The sequence below is a fragment of the Triturus cristatus genome, chromosome 10 (assembly GCF_964204655.1).
Source record: "Triturus cristatus chromosome 10, aTriCri1.1, whole genome shotgun sequence".
NCBI classification, from domain to species: Eukaryota; Metazoa; Chordata; class Amphibia; order Caudata; family Salamandridae; genus Triturus; species Triturus cristatus.
In genome coordinates, this window is record NC_140593.1 from 420377392 (window position 1) to 420399718 (window position 22327).

A 22327-nucleotide genomic window follows, 5' to 3' on the forward strand; every position below is an offset into this window, starting at 1 on the left:
GTAGGGCCTTGTGCCCATAAATGTGTGGGTAAAGTCTGCAGTCTGTGATCCATGTCTCGGGACACATAGTGACCTTTGAAATCACGTAAAAACAATCTTACTCCTTCCGGAGAACAACATATTATAGCTCCTAGAGCTTTCAATGTTTTTATACCTAACAAGTTTTCTGGACATGATTTAGTAAGTAATAAATCTGTAGTTCGTGTCAAGGGTCCAATCGTAAGTGGAAGAGGCTGTGATACTTCATTAACAATAGGTTTTCCTGAAAAACCAAGGGAAATATTCTGTGAGCCTGAGAGGGGTGCCCCTGGAACTTCACTACGTTTTATTGTTGTTCGGCTTGCCCCTGTATCAAGTAAAAATGTTCTATCTTGGCCTAATAGTTCACTGTGTACATAAGGTCCTTCTTGATCTACAGGGACCTCGATAAGGGGTAAGTCAACTTCCCTCTCTAGGCTGTTTCATGAGTATCGTTGATAATCAGGATAGTCGTACTGTGCGGTCTGGTACATTTGTCGTGTCGTTGTTTGTGTGGCAGCAATAGGCAGCGGTGGTGCAGCTGGCATAGACTGTTGTGGAGCTGGCATGGACTGTGCATGCTGCGGAGCTCCGTGTTCGTTCTGATCCTGTCTAAGTGGCCGTGGTCTTTCTTTTGTTATACCTGTGGCGATATTACGTTTTAAGACTGGACAATCGTGTATATAATGACCTGGCTGTTTACAATAGTTGCATGTCCCTTTCACAGAACCTGCTGAATCACTGGACTGTGTCATACCCTTTTTATGACCGTCAGCTGGAACTGTCTGGGAGACTAGCATTTTCATTTTCGTGTCTTTCATGCGTCTTTGTTCATGTTCTTGTTCCTCTCTAATTCTATTGTGATGATACTGTAACATTTGTAACATTTGTGACGGGGTGTTACCTTGCCAGGTACTTTCAAATTTCAATACTCTATTCTTCACTTGGGGCAAGGAATTTTCAACTAATTTTGTCACAAACAGATGTGGATATGATTCGCTACTTGCTTTTATGCCACTATTTATACCAAAACATTTTTCGAATCGGGCATAGAAATCACTAGTGTCTTCATCTTGCTTTTGTTTACAGGCTGAGATTGCACCCCAGTCTTCCTTTTTCGTAGTTAATAAACGTGGCAGTACCTGCACTAGTAAACCTGGTAGTATTTTAGTCTTTGGCCCGAGCCCTGAACCTGGACCTCGGGCTCTTTCTTCTGTTTCTAATGCTGTCCAGTCTATCTTTTGGTCTCCCACCTCCCAATCTTTTTCCTTGAGTTTTTCATAAATGCCAGCAGGCATTAATACCTTTAATATTGTCATAATGTCGGGATAGGTATACTCTCCCATGAGCAACATGTCTTTAATTTCTCGGTGGAAACCCGCTGGATCTTTGTCATGACTGGGTACCACTTTCTTCATTTCTAACAATTCTATTTTAGATATGGGCGTATATACAAATACACGTTTAAACTCATTGTCATCACCTTTTATTGGGTGCACTTCTCGTAAGGGATTCTGTCTATCCATGTAATACGTCGTTCTTTCCTTGATGGGCAGTGAGACATGTTCTGGGCATACAAAAAGAATGTACTGCTTTCTGGATTCTAGTATTTCTCTAATTAACTCAGTACCTGAACCTCTCCATCTATTCGTGAGTAATTCAGTCAATATATCAGGTAAGGGACCAGGATCGGAGTGTTGGCTTTTATATAATATAAGGAGTTGTTGAATCATGTAAATCCCAGCTAAACGCTGTTCATCTGGGGTGAGGTTCAAAAACGTGTGTGCTAGTGTATCATCACCATATTTTCCGGGACTGTCAACCCAGTGAACGGCTGACCTGGCTAATTCTTGTTCGTCCATAGAATCGAGTATATGATAACCCCTTCGTTCTCGGAGTAATTTGTCAGCGGCCTGGAACGAATGTTCGGGGGACCTTATATTTATTATAGGTGTTTGGAAATTCCTGTTATTATCTGGACGTATCGGACGTATCGGATCAGTAAAGCATCTAGTATTATTACAAGATCTTCCTCTGCCCACATAGGCCATTGTTTCTGACTGTCCTGCGGGTAGTCCTAATCCTTCCTCCTCCTCGTTCTGTTCAGGCTGGTCTACCGCTAATCTTTCTTCGTGTATTCGTTCTATTTCTTTGCGGATCTTTCGGCACATAGCTACTATACTTAACTGTCTATCATGTCTCCCCTCTGATATATTCTGGCTCCATCTGGTAAGAATTTGCATTGCTTCCGGATTTACCCCCGGCCGGTCTTGATTTCTGATCACACAATTTATGAGGAAACGTAACAGTTCCCCCTGTATCTCCACTTTCTGGTATTCCATAGCTCTGTTAATACTTTCAGAATCTCGCCCTGACTGGACAAAATGATATATATTATCTAAATGTGTAGTCATTCCTGGTAGCTTCCCTAAATACATTGCAGCTCGTCGGATACGTAATGATGCCAGGAGCATTTCGTCCTCTTTGCCGGGCACAGGGTCATATCTACAATCTACAAGAAGTTCCTTAAGCGTGTGGGGAGTTACGAGTTTGGGCGTACGTTGATGTGCTAAGTCTTGAAAGGTAAGTTTATGTATTCTGGGTGGCGTGGAAAAAATGTTGGTTGTACCTCCGGTAGCACCGTCTGGGGTTCTGGGCGTGAAAGGATTTGTTGAACGCGATACAGCAACTATGGGTGTGGGTACAGCTGTAGAAGCAGCTGTAGGAACAGATGTAGAAACAGATGTGCTCGCCGGAACTTGTGTCGGAATTTGTTGTTGCAGAGGTACAGACACAGGGTCTTGGCGTTGAACCCCCCCGGCAGACGGTCTATGTGGTGCGGGGTTAGCATACTCGGGAGCTGCGTCGTCTAAATATGAGGAAAGGAAAACATCTTCTGCGGTTCTGGGATGCCCTTTGGGGTGTACCTTTATTGGAAACAATGGGGGTGGCAAGTCTTTTGGTATTTCCGGAGTAGCCTTAGGTAACCCTTCGGCCAGAAGGGGATACATACCATTCATAAGGGCATTTCTTTGTCTGTCTACTTGTTCTGATTTTACTCGTGTCCCTTCTTCAATTAATAGATTTTCTCGGACTTTATTTGAATTCTCCTTACTTTTCTCTTCCTGTCTGAGTGCTTTTTCTGTACGTCTATGGGATTCTTTACGCCATAACTCAACGGCGTCTTTCTGTGACTGTCTAGCTTTCCTTTTCCATAACTCTTCCTCTACTTTCATGATGCACTCTGCATCCCAGGTCCCGGCTGCGGGCCACCTCTGACTTTCTGGTAATTCCTTGGTGTAGTCTACCCATAAATCAAGAAATAATATGGCGTCTAGGCCATGTTTATGATACATGAAGTACCCTGGAGTGTCCCTAGGAGGAATGGGAACAGCTTCTTCGAGTACCCCTTTTCTAGTTTTGATCTGTCTTAATTTCGAAAAGAGCGGCATATTGAGAACTGGTCTGATACCTGATTTTTGAACACACTTAATACAATAAAACACAATAATGAACAGTCATTCACACCGCAATATGCAGAACGTATTAAACATTTAACATGTAACATTTAATGAACAATAATGATGGCCATTTAAGGAACTAGTCACTAAGCATAATACTCGGCAATAACTTAGATGCTTCTGAATTATATACTAGACATACTAGATATACTGCTAAACAGTACAGATACACTGCTAAAACAGTGCAGACCGGATTTGTGTACCCAAACCCGTCTTGACCGGCACAACCTATGTGCACGTCAGAACGCCTCCCCAGCAATGGTACTCACCGGGTAGCTCGGAACGGAAGGCCTCGGAACGGAACTGAACTGAACTGGACCGGACTGGACTCGGCTCGGAATTTCGGAACTTCGGGACTTCGGAACCTGGTGGGCCTCTGTATACCTCGGATCTTGCTCTCTCAGCTAGGCTCTGGTCGGGATACTTCGCACTTCTCACCGCCTCGTCTGGGTGTTGATCGCAGCCTCAGTTACCCCCGCTCGGCAGGAGGGAGATACAGGAAATCCTGTGGGTACGCGTTGTTGTCCGTCCAGCCGTGACAGGAGACCGGGCCTGCAACGCACCTCCGGCGCGTGAGATGAGAAAGTGTCCCTATTCGGGCGCCAATCATGTGGTAAATAATTTAATTACCGGTACTTAATTTGATGCGGAAAATTAATAAAAATAGCTCAGAAAAATAAGAGGCAGAATCCGTGGTATTAGAGGTTCGGAACGGGCTTTATTCCAATGAACAATTCGAATTGTGGACTTCAGGTTCCATCACCACGGAGGTTCAGGAAGTGAAGAGCAATACATTATTGACAAGTAATCACTTTTATAGAATAGACATTACAGTGGAACAGATGCAGGAGGCGTAACAATTGATAACAGAGATAAAACCATACATGCGTAACTAAAATGGGTGTAACTGGGCGTAACTAGAAAACGTCATTTAGGTGTGATGTCACAAATGGGTGGATCTATGAAATAATTTCGCAATGTCAGCAGAAATACTTGGCAGAGATGCGCGCGCAGCAGCATGACGTGTGATTGACGTGCAACTAGGGGGCGAAGGGGACTTGACATTTAGCTCTACGTGTGGAGACAGAAGTCTGGGGGGTCAAGTCAACCTAATCCCAAATCATATCTAACATCCTATGTTTAAAGAACTATGTTATCCAAAAGGAAAGGTCTCTTGAACAAAATCTATTCTATACTGACTGTGAGTGCGTGTACAAGCGTCTAAGTGTCTACATGAGATGCAAGAGCAGAAATCTTCCATAGTGACAGGGCTATGAATTACTTGCATAAAGACAGAGAAGCCGGGCCCTTTGCTCGGTAGCTGGAAGAATGTTTACTTAAACTACTAGACAGGAATGCATTGGATGAGGAGCGGAGCAGATAATCTTGAAGGTGAAATACAGTTTTTGGCAGGCATATTTGGTCGAGTCAGGCACCGTTAGCCGCGCAGGGAGTAGGACAAAGTTCATGGATACAGATGCGAGCTCAGACTGGAGCTTTCAGAGGCAGAAGGCAGGAAAAGGCTTGATGGCAGAATCAGGGCCTACTCGCCTGGACTGTAAAATGGAGTAAGTGAACCATATAAAGCCGGTGGCCTTTCGTACTTAGGAATCGAATATCCGGCCCATTCATGGCGGATCTGAAAGAGGACATGTTGACGGTGGACGCACATGTGTTTGCGTCTTCATAACTGGAACTGGAGGGAACATACATGTACTTGTAGCATGTACATGGAACCGTTGGGGTCCAAGATAGGGGACATAACTGATCATAAAAATCCATATTTCCACACCAGTCAAGAGATCTGGGTTAAATCCATCGTTCTTTTGCCCACTACACCACCCCAGTTTAGACATGGCCATATGCAAATCAGTCTTGACCCTGTGCCTCATGGGAACAGTCCAGCCCGAACTGCCAAGCCATGTCTTCCCTGGACCGGAATCAAGCATCCTAGGACCGGTTTCTGGCTATCAGCCGTCATCAGCCAGGATAGCTTGACTCCAGTGGCGTAGTGAGCACGGGTCCCACGTCTGGGAATACCCATCCCACTTAGGGCGAAAAGCGTTACAACAAACAATTGATGGACGGAATGCTGACAATGCAGACATTCTCCCCCAGTCAAGAGATCGGGTTAAATCCATTGTTCTTTTGCCCACTACACCACCCCAGTTTAGACATGGCCATATGCAAATCAGTCTTGACCCTGTGCCTCATGGGAACAGTCCAGCCCGAACTGCCAAGCCATGTCTTCCCTGGACCAGAATCAAGCATCCTAGGAGCGGTTTCCGGCTATCAGCCGTCATTAGCCAGGATAGCTTGACTCCAGTGGCGTAGTGAGCACGGGTCCCACGTCTGGGAATACCCATCCCACTTAGGGCGAAAAGCGTTACAACAAACAATTGATGGACGGAATGCTGACAATGCAGACATTCTCCCCAGTCAAGAGATCTGGGTTAAATCCATCATTCATTTGCCCACTACACCACCCCAGTTTAGACATGGCTGTATGCAAATCAGTCTTGACCCTGTGCCTCATGGGAACAGTCCAGCCCGAACTGCCAAGCCATGTCTTCCCTTGACCGGAATCAAGCATCCTAGGACCGGTTTCTGGCTATCAGCCGTCATCAGCCAGGATAGCTTGACTCCAGTGGCGTAGTGAGCACGGGTCCCACGTCTGGGAATACCCATCCCACTTAGGGCGAAAAGCGTTACAACAAACAATTGATGGACGGAATGCTGACAATGCAGACATTCTCCCCAGTCAAGAGATCTGGGTTAAATCCATCGTTCTTTTGCCCACTACACCACCCCAGTTTGGACATGGCCATATGCAAATCAGTCTTGACCCTGTGCCTCATGGGAACAGTCCAGCCCGAACTGCCAAGCCATGTTGTTTGTTGTAATACTAGACATCTTGCTTTGGCAAATGTTTATTTTATTTCTCCCTATATGTTCCATTTCACTGCCAATTCGTCCAAGCGGCTGCTTGGTCGATGGGTGGGCATAGCCGCCACGCCTTGTTTTTTAATACACTGGGGGTGGGTTTTTCCCCGGCATGATCCAAGCTTCTCCTTAGATATTTTGTCTGTTATTACACTTTCTGTGTGACCTTTTATATTTGTTTTTGTTATTCGTGTCTGTACTTTATAATTTTAGCCGAGCCGTCTAGCACTTATCCAGGGTAGTTGGTTGTTGATGCCAATTAGCAGTTCCACTTGCTCTGGATGTGCACAATTTCACTGTGGTACACATTTGATGGGATCGCATTTCCTCTCTTGCAATTGGCGGCTTTAGCACAAGCTAATATGATGGCCTTGCTGCTTTTTCGGTTATTATTTATTCTCATCTGCTTAACCTTATTTTATATTGTTTCCACATTAAGCATTTATAAGTGGGGAATTTAAATTCACCAATTTGTTGTTGCATATATGAAAAAAGAAAAATTATTATTTTCATTAATGGCAGCCTTAATGTGGTGAGAGTCTGTTTTTCATATGTACCCACGACTCTTTTTTCTATGTCTATCCTTAAATCTGCTTGGTCATGCTTGGTTGTAAAAAATGCCTTTATATGTAGCTACTTCCTTTCTATGAAGTGACTTTGACAAAGACCGTGAGGTTGAAACGCGTCAGTCATTAAATCTTTTCTTTTCCTGCAATCCTGAGTGCGACTCCTACCTTTTTGTTGTGAAGCAAGAGGGTTTTTTTCACACACATATATATATATATATATATATATATATATATATATATATATATATATATATATATATATATATATATATATATATATATATATAAGTGCATATATAATGGCTTTCTGCGGTTTCCTGCCCAACTTGGACGTAAAACCTGAAACCAATGAAATCACCCTCAATAATTCATTACATTTCACTCCAATGAGGGGCTTACAATTCAATCTTGAATCACGCAAGATCCCCAGGTATGAGACAGTTGAGACCTTCATTAGTGTCCAGCCTGCACCTGGAATTTTGTTAAGATTTACTTGGCCTGAAACCTACTGTCATGACAAAAGACTTGTAAAATTGGTGGCCAGGTCCTTATCATTCATAAAACAACAAACAGATCTAATAGAGTTTGCAGGCCCAATACAGTTCTAGCTAAAAGAACCCCGTGATATGCACAGTAATGCTGTTAAGGGTTGTTTTCCATCAGGAGGACCATCTGCTCCTTATGCTAATAATGTGTACTCTGATCTATTTATATTCAGGGGAAATAAGAGCTGGGCCAAAATACATCCTTGACATGTGGTACTGTAAATTTCGGAACCACGTCGAAGGCATGGCCCTATCATGACGATTTTGGTATCAGCGAACCGCAAATGGCAAATGCGATATGTACGAGTGTTTTCATTACGTTTCATCGATGAATTCACCTTGTATACGATACTACATATTGAATCCTCGGGTTCCATTTTAGAGCGGTAGCCATTTTGTGGTTGCCCTCACATAGGCTGCGCACTAAGGCCATGCCTAGGCCTAAAGGACACGTACACCTTCTGTGACTTCTTTGTGACCTGTGCGAACTGACTCCGCTGCCCGAGGTCAATCCTGTCCGACCAGTTCCTTTTACTACGGCCAAATGAGATTAGCATCAGGGCTTGACACACCATAAAGTCTTTTATCCCACACAAACCCTGACTAATCCCTTTCACATCTGACTCTGTTTCCTGCTTTATGGCTTGTTTTACGAGGAGGAGGGGCCCGTTTTTATTGGGGTCTGCTGATATCTGATGAGGGTTCTGAGCCTTGCTGGGTAAATAATTGTGGGCTGACCGAACTGAAATGTGGGATCATCATCATGACTCTGTTGTTTTCGTTTGTAGTAAAATATGTGAATAACCACTTGTAAAATGGGGGCGGTGTTGCCCAGAGCGTAATATTCCGTATATAAGAGAAGACTGGGTTTTGGTTCGGGGGCAGTCTCCTGAGAACATACACCGTGTTGTACTTCTCGGATACCTGTGATTGGTCTGCAGCCAATAAATACGATCTTTGACTTCACCTAGAAGACTCTGTGTTTCTGTGGTCTGAGACAGGAAGAACTCGAAGTCTTCGGGTGTGTTCTCTGGCACCGCTGGGTTCTGAAAAACCCAGTACTTTAGACAGACTCCTCAGTTTGTACTAAAAGGTCACAAGCAAGAAGAATCTCTGGAATATCAAATTGAGGCAGCTGTATCATATGACGATCCCCCAAGAAATCTTTTATATCTGGGTCCATACTGAATGAGAGAAGAAAGTTCCATAGTTTGGACCAATTTACTCTGTTGAAGGCCAAAGTTAGGCCTGGCCATAGATCAAGCTTGGTCTTACAACAGTGTACTGATTAACAATCAAATATAAATTCAAGCATTGATCATTTGTCACCCTGATGGGTATAAATCCATATTGAAGGTCAGATAAAATATCATTCTCTGCAGCCCAAGCTGTCAGTCTATCAAGAACAACCCACCCAATAAAACTTGCAATTGTTCTTGTCCCCTTTGTGAACACTGGAGAATAATTGTGGTTTACAAGGAGTAGGCGCCCTGACAGTTGTGTTTATGGTCTGGGTAAGCAAGGGAGCCCATATCTCCAGCTCATTAATGTATGCAGATTCATTGTGAAGTCTGTAACTAATTTTAATTGTTAACCATAAAGAAGAGAAAATGTGTTTTCTATCGTTTTGTGTCAACAGATGGCTTGGGACTACTTTACAGTGCCTGATCAAAACCTTCTGCTACTTTTTATAATTTGAGTGCCAGGGTCATGTTCTGCTTGAGAAAAGAGAAGGGATTAACGAAAAGAGCTTCATCGAACTGGTCTGATGATAAGTGACAAAAACGTATCACCTTTGTTTTTGCAGCATTTGAGTGAGGCCAGATTACCATCATCCATTTTGAGAGGTTGCAGACTAACCACATGTAAGGATCAAACTCCAAGAACTCATCATCTATATCTTAGTATCATTCTCTAAAACTCAGCTAATGATAGCTGAAGACTTCTGAGGTGAACTACTGGTGATTCTTTTAAAGAACAGGTTTTGACCTTCTTTCTTGTTACTAGGATAAGTAAAGCTTGCACCTACAAACATATTTATTATATTGAATCCTTAGGTAAGGAACATTTCCTGTTAAACTTTCATAAAGAGACGCTCACACTTCACATCATTCCTTCTAGGCTCAATCCTCTCTTAACCCAAGCCTATGGAGTCTCTCTTTAGAGAAGTCTGGGAAGTTTCAAAAAGAGTTAACAATGAACAATGGAAACGATGGATGACACCCTCAGGTGATTCAAGTACAATGATTGCCTATGAAACAGAGTTAGAATTTTAGAGTTAAATAATAAACAGTGGGAAAAAAGATGGATCACACCCTCAGGTGATTCAAGTACATTGATTGCCTATCAATTAGGGTTAGAATTTACCAGCTTTCCAGAAGCGAGTTCTAACAAGGTATAAACCAATTTAGGTTTACCTGTGTTCTCTTGTGTAGGTGGCCTCACCTGCCAGTTCAGGATGCACTGTTTCTATATGGAGCAGGGTCAGTACTGACTTGCATAGGAGTGGCCTTTGGCTAGAGAGGCACAGAGAACCAAATATAGTGGTTTGGGATGCTACTCACTGAGATTGCTTGTGATTTAGACTATTTTAAACATTCCTCCCAAATTGTTTTGTGTTTTCTCTGATTTTTGCTCATCTTTCCAAAAACAATGACAGTGACGAAGAGCTTGCTGTCAAGCCACAAGTAGCTTGAAAGAGTCTACAGTCCTTGCAGATCTCCCTACTCTACACTCAATTCAGTCCTCTGATAATGAGGTCCAAAAATGAGCTATAATTTTAGCTTCTCTCATCTGTATACCAACCCTTTCCCAAAACCTATGTGAAGAAGTAATAACACTTCCACAAACATGAAAACAGTGGAGTACTTACATGCAATGGTGTCCCCAAAAATGAAAGATAACTGCCCTTGCTTTAGTCTTCCAAGCTGCCAGCAGTAATTCAAAAGTCAAGTGCTTGGTACTACCAGCAATTAAAGACTCAAAATAATTCCTTGGTGTAGCTGCTCTAGAATGTACATTGTTAAAAACGAAAGCATTCCACATGAGCTGGTGTTTTTTATACTGGTGAAAGACTTAGAAAGACATCCTCGCCTTACATCATGCACTGTTTTAGGGAGTCAGATGAGTGCATCAGGTAAATCACTGAGGGAAGCAAACCATTCCCCCCTTATTAGGCTCCTTTTCTGTTATCCACAGCTTGAAAGCTATCAGTATATAGACATTGTAAGGGTTCCTATCCAGATGTATGACATTTGCTCTCCTATGGAAAGGTCTCTACCTATTAGCAGCAGTTGTTTTTCAAGAGCTGGTGGAATCTCCTCCAATGCAGTTCACTGTGTGGTCTATGAAGAGGAAGTTGGTGAAGGTTCTCGAAGTGTACTATACCTCTCCATCTGCTTCTTTCTCTTGTTGTTGGTGGTGCCCTGGGGTTTGAGCGTTGGAGCAGACAGTCTGAGTTAAGGAGCATTATTTGTCAGAGCATAGACCCTGACACTGGCAATAATTCTCAAGTTTATGTATTGCTACATCAGGAATATAAATGCAACACTTTTGTAGTTAGTATCTACTTTATTATCCTTGCTAGCACTTTCGTTGAGTTCACCCACCTCTTCATTTTCTCAACTTTTCTTTAAATGGCAGACATTTCCATTTGGTTTAGTCTATTTCTCCTATGGATATTTCCAACAATATGAGAAGTGAATAGCTCTCACATGGCAATCAAAACACAGGCATGACCCAAAAAGTAATATCTACACACTGATAGGATCAAGCATAAATGTATTGTTCTTCTCTGAGCATAAACCTTTTCCTGTACATCTTCTTGTTTCTGGAATTTTACTATCAGCGAAGGTCAAGCAAACAAGTATGCCAGTAAGAATGGGTATAATATAAGTGTGCAAGTCAATTCAGATCTTTTTTCCCAGCAAAGAAACAGTCATAAGTTCTCAATAAACTCAGGGAAACAAAGTTGTAGTGAAAATACAATCATTAATTTCAAGGACATCAGGACAACAAAAGGTTTGGTGGCAATAATACACCGGGTCAGCCACAAAGCCATAGCATAAGCAAAAACCTTGAAATTAATCAGTCATTCCTAATGCAATAAGGAAACGAAACAAAGGTTAGACTGAGTATATAGTTAATTAGGCTCTTTCACAATAAAAAAAATAGTCACAGCACATTATTAAAAATGTCAAAGCTGAACAAAATACTGTGATTATGGAGTCAAGCAGATGTTTCTTGAAAACAGATCCAAAAATGCAATAGTATTAAATAAACATAAAGCTATAGGTAATTTTGATTTTTTTAATAATTAAAAAGAAGTAGATTATATAAAAATCAAGGTAATTCAAGACCAAATGATGTGCAGCAAAGTTTGGGTGCATTTGCCAACACAAAGCAACATTATTCTATGTCAAACATACACTTTCTTGTAAAACCCACAAGAGAAGTCTGTCAGTAACCCTAATACACATTTTGACTGAGAATCTCCGAATAAGCTGCATATTCTAACAAATGCACAATTGTGCCTAAGGCCATGACATTACATATACATGCTCTACAAGAGGTTTGATCCGACACAAGTCTACTATCGGATCCCTGGTGGTAAATATTTTAACTTTAGACTAAGCATGTCTAATTCTGATCATATTAGATCTAGGTAGGCAGAGTCTATGTCAGATTTTCATAATTAACTGTTGAATAAGAATTAGTTCTATTTAAATTCACTTTATGTAGGGCTTAATTTTTTTAATATCCTGAAAATGTGGCTTGGAAACATCAAGAGTAAAAAAGAGAGTATTATTTGGATTCACTTCATGTATATGGATATGTGAATATCATCACAAATTTGGCATGGGTAGCCTGTAAATACTGAAAATTAGATCCCAACATCAGCCACCCTAACATCCATGATATGATTATCAAATCCCTTCCATGTAGATAACAGGGATGTTACGAGGTGCAGGTTGGAATCCAATCAAGTCTGGCACAGATCAAGCATTCACAAAGTAATTAAATGAGATCTAACAGACCTTCCATGTCATGAAATGAAAGGGTAACATAAACATAATGCAGGTACATTTTTATTAGTTATACATAATTTGATTGGCACAGATCTATGGTGTGCAGCAAATAGGTAACAAAAATAATATAAAAGAAAGGCAACATCAGGAACAAGATACTACTGAGGGATGTTGCAGTGAAATCTTTATCGTAAAAGCATTAGAATCGAGCTGTCCAGTGGGTCCGTTATGCATGGAATAACCAGTAGGGGACGGACATAAGAAACAAAAGAAACAAGAGCACTTTATGAATATTCCACATATACTTCTTGATGTTGTGTATTTTGCATGTTCATGTAAACATGACCACCTTAAAGTAAATATGACTTACAGAAAGAGTAATAAACAATACCTTTAACACATTTTCAATTTGCCTCTCTGGTGGCGCTTCCTGCTCTTCAACTTGATTTGCTCGACAGGGTGCCGTGGATGGCTATGGCGCCTCCAAAAACATATCCTTTTTCGTTTTTTGTTATTCTGTGAAATTAAAACGAATTTCACTTATAGAGAACATGAAGGAACATATGCTAAATTTCTTTAGAAAGTTTGTTGCTTTTTCATAGCAACAGTCTATCTTGAATAAACCATCTCAATGGGCAAAAACAGATTTACAACTCTGCTGACCAATCCATTTGAATGAGGAGTATTAGGGGAAAATGAGTGAAAGTTAGGGAAAGCAGGAGGAGGTCTCCATCTGCCTATTTTTAGCTAATCAAAAGTAGCAGATTTTCTTGTTGTGATTGTAATGGGAATATATGATATTGTTGTGGATTTTCCCAGTGGGCAAATAAACTCAACCAAAGCAATAGAGAATTGATACAGAACTAGTGCTTCTCATGTGTACATTAGATTGCCAAAAAAGCCTACAAATCATTTTAGTACAGTTACTTAGAGAGCTATAAAAATCTATTTAGGTAGTAATAGCATGATAGTTAGCAAGTAGTTGTAATTGGCATTGTCTACTACAGAAGCACAATTTTTTGTTTCGCTTCTGAAAAATAATTCTCAATATTATAGAGTAAGTGACAATAAAATTGCAGACATTACAAAAATATTTTTTTTAACATAACTCCATCCAAGCAAGCAGTACACCTTCCACTGCCTTGTCTGTCCATGAAGTAGTCTGTACTCAATGGGAGCTGCCATTAAATTCACATCGCTTCATACGCATAACGATTTTTTCTATTGTGAGTCATTGTCTCTGAATCATGGCGAAATGAGAGGTTATTCAACAATGTCCGTGATAGTTACTGTCTTTGATTACTGGTTTGTCAGTACTTCAGAAAGCACTGCTTTTCAATTAGGTACCTAAGTGCTTCTTTATGTGCTTATACTTCTTGAAATTTACCTAGGTTCAGCAGTGAGGGCTTTTTCCAGAAGGCAAAAGATGTTTTTTAAGTCAGATAGAGTATGATAAAGTAACCACATGTAATAAATATAATGCTCAGGCACGGCTATTACCATTAAAATGTGCTCTGTATATACAATTGGTTTACATAGATATTTTAGTTGCTACAATAAAGAAAACCAGAAGTTGACAGCAACTTCTAGAGTCAGGTAATATAACTCCGAAAACATTTCTAGTGATTAACCAAGTGGACTAGAAATTACAGCAATTGACTTCAATCAGGTAAAGTTTTATACAGTTTATTATTCTGACTCCAAGCATTATGCCTGACAAACCAGTCATTGTTGAGGCAACTGGTCACAAGAGTATAACTGTGGTGTTATGGATGTTGTATCCTTTGTTCTAGTTTTCTTGGAGCTCATGGTTATTTGGGTTTTCTCACTTGTGCAGTAATGGTCCCCAAAGCCCAATAGATCACCACTCAAAAAGCAAGCTATATCGCAACACATAACATTAGTAGTGCTGCTGGTTTGCAGAGAGTAAACCTGACAGCATCAGTAATAATAATAATAATCTTTATTTGGCAATAATCACAGCCATAAAGGATAAAAAGACAGGAAATATGATACAACAACAATTCATTTAAAAGTTCCTTTAAACGTATTGCAAAATCACAAAGGTCCTAGCAGCAATCAGTCACAACTAGAGTTTTGGATCCTAATGCTGCTCTCAAAAAGTTCATTACTCCAAAAAAAGGGGGATCTTTGGTCAGAAGCTGCAAATACAATAAAGCAACATCGGCATGTCTAAATCTCAAGTCTTTTAAATGCGGATTAAGAAACAGTCTTCTGGGACGAGTAAAATATTTGCATATAAGAACAAAATATAGGGTATCCTGTGGAGACCTTTCATCACAGCCATACGGACCTCTATCCTCTACATGTAAAACAAAGCCAGCAGGAGATGCCAAAAGATGTTGAAGCTGATTAAATCTGAATCGAGTTATTAAAAATCTGTCAGAGGCACTGGCTAAAATAGAGAGATATTTCTCCACACCCTGGACTGATTTAACTAAAACATGCCCTCTCACCACAGGTGCACTAAGCTCGTCATCCTCATAGAAGGACGTGGCGTATTTATAAAACAACTCTTTTACTATTTTCAGATCCCAGGACTTCACTGTATCATATTTCAGGAAAATGTCTGCTCTTCCTAGGGCCATGATGGTCTCTTTCATATGCTGTAACTGGGGTATGTTGAATGCATGGTCTAGTGAGATTCAGTCTAGGAAAACTGAAGGATTAAAAGCTGTCTCATCGCCAGACAGATCTTCACCCAGCACAACATAGGCTTAACTACCACCAGGTCAGTTATATACTTAAGTCCTAATTCTTGGTGTACGGAGAAAGAGGGGCTGCCCTGGTGGACTTTCAAAATGTGTCTCAAACATTTACTTTGTTCACTCTGTAGTTTTTTGACCGCCGTATAGCCCTAGACCTCACTGCCATACAGGACCTTGGAAATGCAGAAAGTCTGGTATAGCTTTAGCATCACCCCGTGCCACAAGGTGCTTAATGAATCGGCATAGTTGGCAATAACTCCCATTTATTTATTCATGTCCACTAGCTTCCCCTCCTGCAAGTGTTTCCAATTTATTTATATCAAAAATAATTCCCAGGTATAAAAAAGCCGGGACCTTGGTAAACTATGGGTTCCTACCTTGAAAGTCTTTGATCTAATCACCCGAGTGCCTACTTCCATAACATACAATTTTGTAAAGTTGGGCGACAAGTCCAACCCATTCATGAAAGGAACAAACCCATTTGTGTGCGCGCCATCAATACTGCGTCATCCGTGTATAACAAAACTGGTACTGATTTCCTGCCTATCCTGGGGTTGTCATTCTATAATGATATCAGGGCAGATTCTAGACCATTAATATATATCATAAATTTAAAAAAAGGTATAAAATACACCCTTGGCGAACCCCCCTGCTGCAATTAAAATAATCAGTAAGACACCCTGAATGATAATATTTAACTGCAGCAATGGTGTGGGCATGGTGTGTCAATAATACATTTATAATCGGCAACTCAACCACAAGAGAACTGAGTAAAATCCACAATTTATTGCGGTTCATCCTGTCGAATGCTGAGGTGAGATCCATGAAGCCCAAAAAGAGAGCTCTGGGTTTGACAATCATATATTTGGAAATTAGAAGATAAAGATTTTGATTTTCTGTGGTTGATTTTCCTGTGTGAAATCCTTATTGCACCTCCGAGATAATTTAATTTGTGTCAGCCCAGGCAGAGAGCCTATTTAATAAAACCCGGCCCTAGACCTTACTGTGGAGTCAATAAGGGATATAGGACCATAACAGTAAGAGTTGTCCCTTTCCCTCTTTCTTAAAAATTGGGTCGGTGGTAGCGGTAGGCCATGAGGGTCGCATCCCGTTCATTTAAGCGGCATTTAGCACCCTGGTCAAAACCGGAGCCCATACATCAATGTTGTCCTGAAAAAAGTCCGGAGGAATCCCATCGGGTCCTGGGGCCTTCTTCCGGGACAATCCCTCAATGCCCAACTTTACTTCATCCAGAAGAAAGGTGACGGGAGCATTACTAGGGCAGCGTCCTAAATCATTATTAGATCCCTCACTTTGCCTGAAATTATAAACTCTCTCAAAATGGGCAGTCCATTGATCCGGGGTAATGTGATGACATAAGGTTGGTCTTAACAGCTCTAAGAAGCAAGGGCTATTTATAACATACCAGAAAAGAGTGCAGTCCCTCTGTTCACTTGCTTCTGTTAGGTCTTCCCAGGCTTGTCTTTGTAGCGAGCGCCTCTGTTCCATAAGGTCCCCCTTATAATTACGGCGACAGTTTGTCACCCAGATTCTATCACGGGATCTGTTTCAGGGCCTTCTTAAGGAGCTGGAGAGATTAAGAGCACTCCACATCGAACCATATTGGGCGTTCAGAGGGAGGACTGACTACCGGGACTATTAACAGACAGGCAACAGACCAGGCAATGGCAGTAAATGAGCATATAGGTTCCTCTCCAGGGGCTGAGGGATCTAAGCACGTTAAAATCTCTTATTGTTGTATTTTAAAAAGGGAAGGATTAAAAACCTTAGTATCTAACTATGAACAACGCAAACACCTCCCGTGATCGCTTACGGATAATGTGCCCGGCCTTGTGCTACGAGGCACTGTCTGATTGCTCACCCCTTTAAGCACTTTAGTCAAGGGATTGTGGTCACTAAATGGGCTGTGTAAAATATTAAAAGAAAATGTGGACCAGCCCAAAGAAACAGAAACAAAGATGTAATCAATGATCGTTGCACATCCCCTCCATTTATATGTTGAGGGAAAGTGTGAGTTATTGGGATAATACATCTTATCTAAGGATTAAACCATAAGTATTTAAGAGACCGTTCAATTCAAGACCTTCTGAAGAGTGCTCCATACGCAATCCCTCAATGATCGTACATGTAGGCAGACTTTGCGAGTTTTGTGAGGAGTCTGGGCATAGATGGCAGTTACAATCTCCTATCAAAATAAGATTCTCCTGCGAGAGGCCTTTTCCCTGTAATGATTCAAGGAAGCCACTTAAGTCTGATAGGCTTGAGGCCTCTTGCTTCTTGCTTTTTGGATTATAAAACGTAACTAGTGTTAGACAAAACTATCTTCCCATTACTAATTTAAGGCCCTGGAGTATTTTAGAGTCTCATTTCAAAGGCTTCACAGACCCACAGAGCTCAAGGGCTACAAAGATGATTAAACCTCCACTCGCTCTTCCTACTCTGGAACCATCTGCTGGGAGGAAGAAGGTCTTGTAACCCTCAATAAAAAAAAATTCAACCTCCCAGGTTTCCTGAATGCAAATAATGTTTAAAGATTTAATGAACTGAATCCACCTATCGTATGCTAATTTTGCAGCAAGGCCAGCCACATTCCAAGAGATAAAACTTCGATTTTCCCCTGTGCCCTGGTTATGGTTTGAATAGGGAACTGAGGAATCCTCAAGCTGGTCTATGATCCCATTAGTGAGTGACCTATTAGGACGATATTCTACATTCACGTGAGGCAGAGTCTTAATGTACACCAATGCCTGTGTCGGAGGTTCTGAGGGCGAGTCTATGACTTTGATTTTGATGGCGCCCTCTGGCAGTCAATCTAGATCATTAAGATTTGCCAAAGAGGCATAGAGGTTGAAAATTTTCTGCAACCCACCCGAACCACGAACACCCCCACGTGGACTAAAAGGTGACTACTTTTTATGGTGTTATGGGCGGGTCAATAGAAAAAGCCCAATGTTAATGGTTTAATACCGGAATCATGGAGAAAAGACTGAGATGTTTCGTGCCAGTTCTGGATTTCTAAACGTGACGATCACGCTGCCTCCCTCAAAAATGTTCCTGGACGACCCTATCCAGCAGACCCTCCTAGCCATCAGAATGTGCCTGTGGTTTGTCACGTTAAATCTAGTGCGTCTGCCTAACCAGTGGAAAACTTTATTAATTAATTTAACCGTGGTTTCCAAGTTTGGGGGGCGAGTCCTGGCACCCCTACCAGAGTGTAGGGACAACAAGCTGGGGGAAGGTCAATTACTGGTAAGCCAGGGCTGTCGGTGGGAGCTGGAAGTTCCTTTGCTGCTTCAAGGGTGTGTGGCAGGGGAAGTTATCTGATGAAGTCTGTATGCTTACGTCCTACTTAGGGGTTGAAAGATCAGGAGGGGGCATTCAGGCAATCGGGTTCATGGCTCATAGCTCCCACTGCCATAGGTTTATGAATAAGGTGCTGACCTCTGCTTGGATTGTCTGGGAGGGGTGTCTCAGTGCTTACGGCCTGAAACTGTAGGTTTGGAGAGGGGGACACTTTATTAATAGTGGACAACACACTTTCAGTTCTATCCAGTGTGTCTCTGGAATCTGACAACAGTTTTGTAAGTTTATCCTAGAACTGAGTCAATAATTCAGTCACTATATTGGAGAATTTTCACTTTGGGGGTCCAAAAACTCCTCTGTGTCCATCAGGTTACTTCTTATGAGTTCCTCTCCTGCCCCTTTCTGGGCATTTAATGTCTCATCCAACTTTTTAGCTCTGCGTTTCCTCTTGAGGGCTGGGGGAAGTAACTGGGCTGCCCTGCTGTTGTCAGGACCAGAAAAGGAGATGCTGGGGTCCTCTAGGTCTATTGGTGCAGCCCCTAAGATAGGCTCCTGTCGTTTTGGGCCAACCAGGTGTAATGTTTTGCTTGGCGATAGTAGAGAAGGGCAACCAGATCCCAGAGAGAGCTTCCTCTATGCCCTGTCTATTTCCTTAGAGCTGGCCCCCACTGCTTTCGCTAGGAAAGAGTCAATAGTCTCCCGCTATGAACCAATAGGAGTAATAATGGGTGCAGCCTTCCTCAACCCCATTTTGCTCAAAGTGCAGGGAGCCCACAGTAAACCAGAACGCAGGGTGAGGACCAAAACCACACTGTGTGAACAGGTTACTCACTGTGTTGAATTCTGTTGGATCCTATTGCTGGGACAACATCTAGTATTTATGTCAGACCACACCTGCAAGTTTGAAGGGGGCGAAAGATTGCCCGGCCACCAACATGCACGAACCAAGAGGATAGGCCCAGCCCAGCCTTCTCCAGCTGCTGACGGGTACAGGCGGGTCCGCTCTTTGCCCAGTCTTTGCCGGGGCATGAGGTTAGGTGCGGCCCGCACGCGTCCTGCGCAGTAGGAGCCCAAGGCAGCCTTAATGCACCTTCGGGCGTGGGAGTGCAGGGGTGGGCGGTGGCGGCAGCCGCAAACAATACTGGTGCATGTGGTTCTGCCCCTAACCTCCTGTTCGTGCTTCTCGCGCAATGGGAGCCCAAGGCAGCCTTAATATGCCTCCTGGTATGGGAGTGCTGGTGGCTGCAGCAACCAATTGGTAGGAATGAGAAAATTCTTTCTTTTATCAATTGTAATACTGAATATGTTGTCTATGTTGTGACTTGCATTTGTGGCTTGCGTTATGGTGGTAGCACAGTGTTTCCTGTTAAGAAGCGTATACTGGAGTAGGGATCTTACCTACACTATTGCCAAACATTGCACGCTAGAGCATGGAGAGATTTCTGATGTTAGTTCTAAGATCTCGTTTTTTGGAATTGACAGGGTTGCAGTACATCCACGTGGAGGTGACCAAGAACGCCGCCTGCGACGTTTGGAGTCTGAATATATCATCTGCCTACAGAGTAAGGCGCCTAGTGGCCTGAATCGAGAGGAAGATCTTCATGTTCACCTAGGATGAGGGGATATCATATACCTGTAGTGCTCCAACAATCTGGACACTGTATAGATCAGGGATCTCCAAACTTTTCTGTAGTGAGAGCTACTTCTGCTCAAGAAAAGTCTGCCAGGGCTACTAGCAAATTTTATAACTGTAAAATAGGGACTATACTATGACCAACACAAGCAGGATTACCAGTAGTTACCACCCAAGTATTCCAAGTGCGGGTAAAAGCAGAAAAGTTCATCAATATAAAATGCCTCCACCTGACTTATGAAGTAACATTCAAATCTTGACATGCCCTATGGCACAAAGGACATGAATATAGCAGTTGGTTTCCCCAGCTCAGCTTGAATTATCATTCATCAGTTTCTTAAAATGCCCATTTTCCTAACAAATACCACTTTCCACTGTGGGCGAACAAACTCAATTTTCCAGAAGAAAACCCATTTTTGAAAAGAAAAACTTCCTTTAAAATATCAGTTTTCAGAGTTTAGGAAATGCACAGTCCCAAAACATCAGGTTGTCATTTTCATCGAGTACTCCTATGTGAAAATGTCTTATATGGACAGACTACTTTGAATACCCAGGTATTAGTCATATGCCATGGATGCTCACCACGGATACCTGTATTATGCCAGTAATGCCCACCATTATGCTATTACCACAGTTGTGCCAAGGCTGGAAACTATAAGGGTCAGGGCATAGACCAAAAATCAGTCATGACCATTATTATGCCAGGAATGGGTAAATGTAGGCCAGTCATATTCCTAGTATGTAAAGGGTGGCTGCCAGTATACCAAAACTAGACCAAAAATACCCCAAATAGTCAAGGATGACCATTATTATGCCATTGGCACTATTATGCCAGGAAAAAGCACAATTATGTCAGAGATAACACCCTTATGATGAGGGCTAGCATACACATTTGGTGGTCCTTGACACCAGGCGTAGCTTTCAGGAAGCAATAGCGTTTATTATGGACGCAGATAAATGCAGATGAGTCTCTTAATTTTCTTTGGTCTGGATCATGCCCTGTTCTCACCAGGTCTTGAGTGATCATGCACCCAACTGATACATTTTCGCTCTGACTCCTGCAGTCCCACACTTTGGTGGGTCAGCCTTGATGACTGCTCAGGCTACTGCTGCCATGCTTCTTTGATGGTCCACTGTTCACACACATATTGTGTCTGATACAGTAAGGTCAATCTCCTTGTGGCTTAGTTATATTGAGATTGGATACAGGCCGTATAGTGTGTGTCTGAGTGTTAGTATGAGTTACTGCCAACAGTACGACTGGCTGTCACTCTAATGATCTTAAAATGAGCAGTGCTGCCTTTTTTATTAGGCATCTACTCTGAATTTGTTACTGGGTTTGACTTCACCTCTGAGAGCTACTTTGAAGGTACTGGCGAGCTACCAGTAGCTCACGAGCTACTCGTTGGAGACCCCTGGTATAGATACATTCTGGCTCCCCTTCGGGCGCTCCCTTGTAGCTTCCGCCCCTTCCCTATCACCTGCCATACTATTTTCATAGACATCTTGCTTTGGCAAATGTTTATTTTATTTCTCCCTATATGTTCCATTTCACCGCCAATTCGTTCAAGCGGCTGCTTGGTCGATGGGTGGACATAGCCGCCACGCCTTGGTTTTTAATACACTGGGGGTGGGTTTTTCCCCGGCATGATCCAAGCTTCTCCTTAGATATTTTGTCTGTTATTACACTTTCTGTCTGACCTTTTATATTTGTTTTTGTAATTCGTGTCTGTACTTTAAAAGTTTAGCCTAGCCGTCTAGCACCTATCCAGGGTAGTTGGTTGTTGATGCCACTTGGCAGTTCCACTTGCTCTGGATGTGCACCATTTCACTGTGGTACACATTTGATGGGATCGCATTTCCTCTCTTGCAATTGGTGGCTTTAGCACAAGCTAATATGATGGCCTTGCTGCTTTTTCTGTTATTATTTATTCTCATCTGCTTAACCTTATTTTATATTTTTTCCACATTAAGCATTTATAAGTGAGGAATTTAAATTCACCAATTTGTTGTTGCAT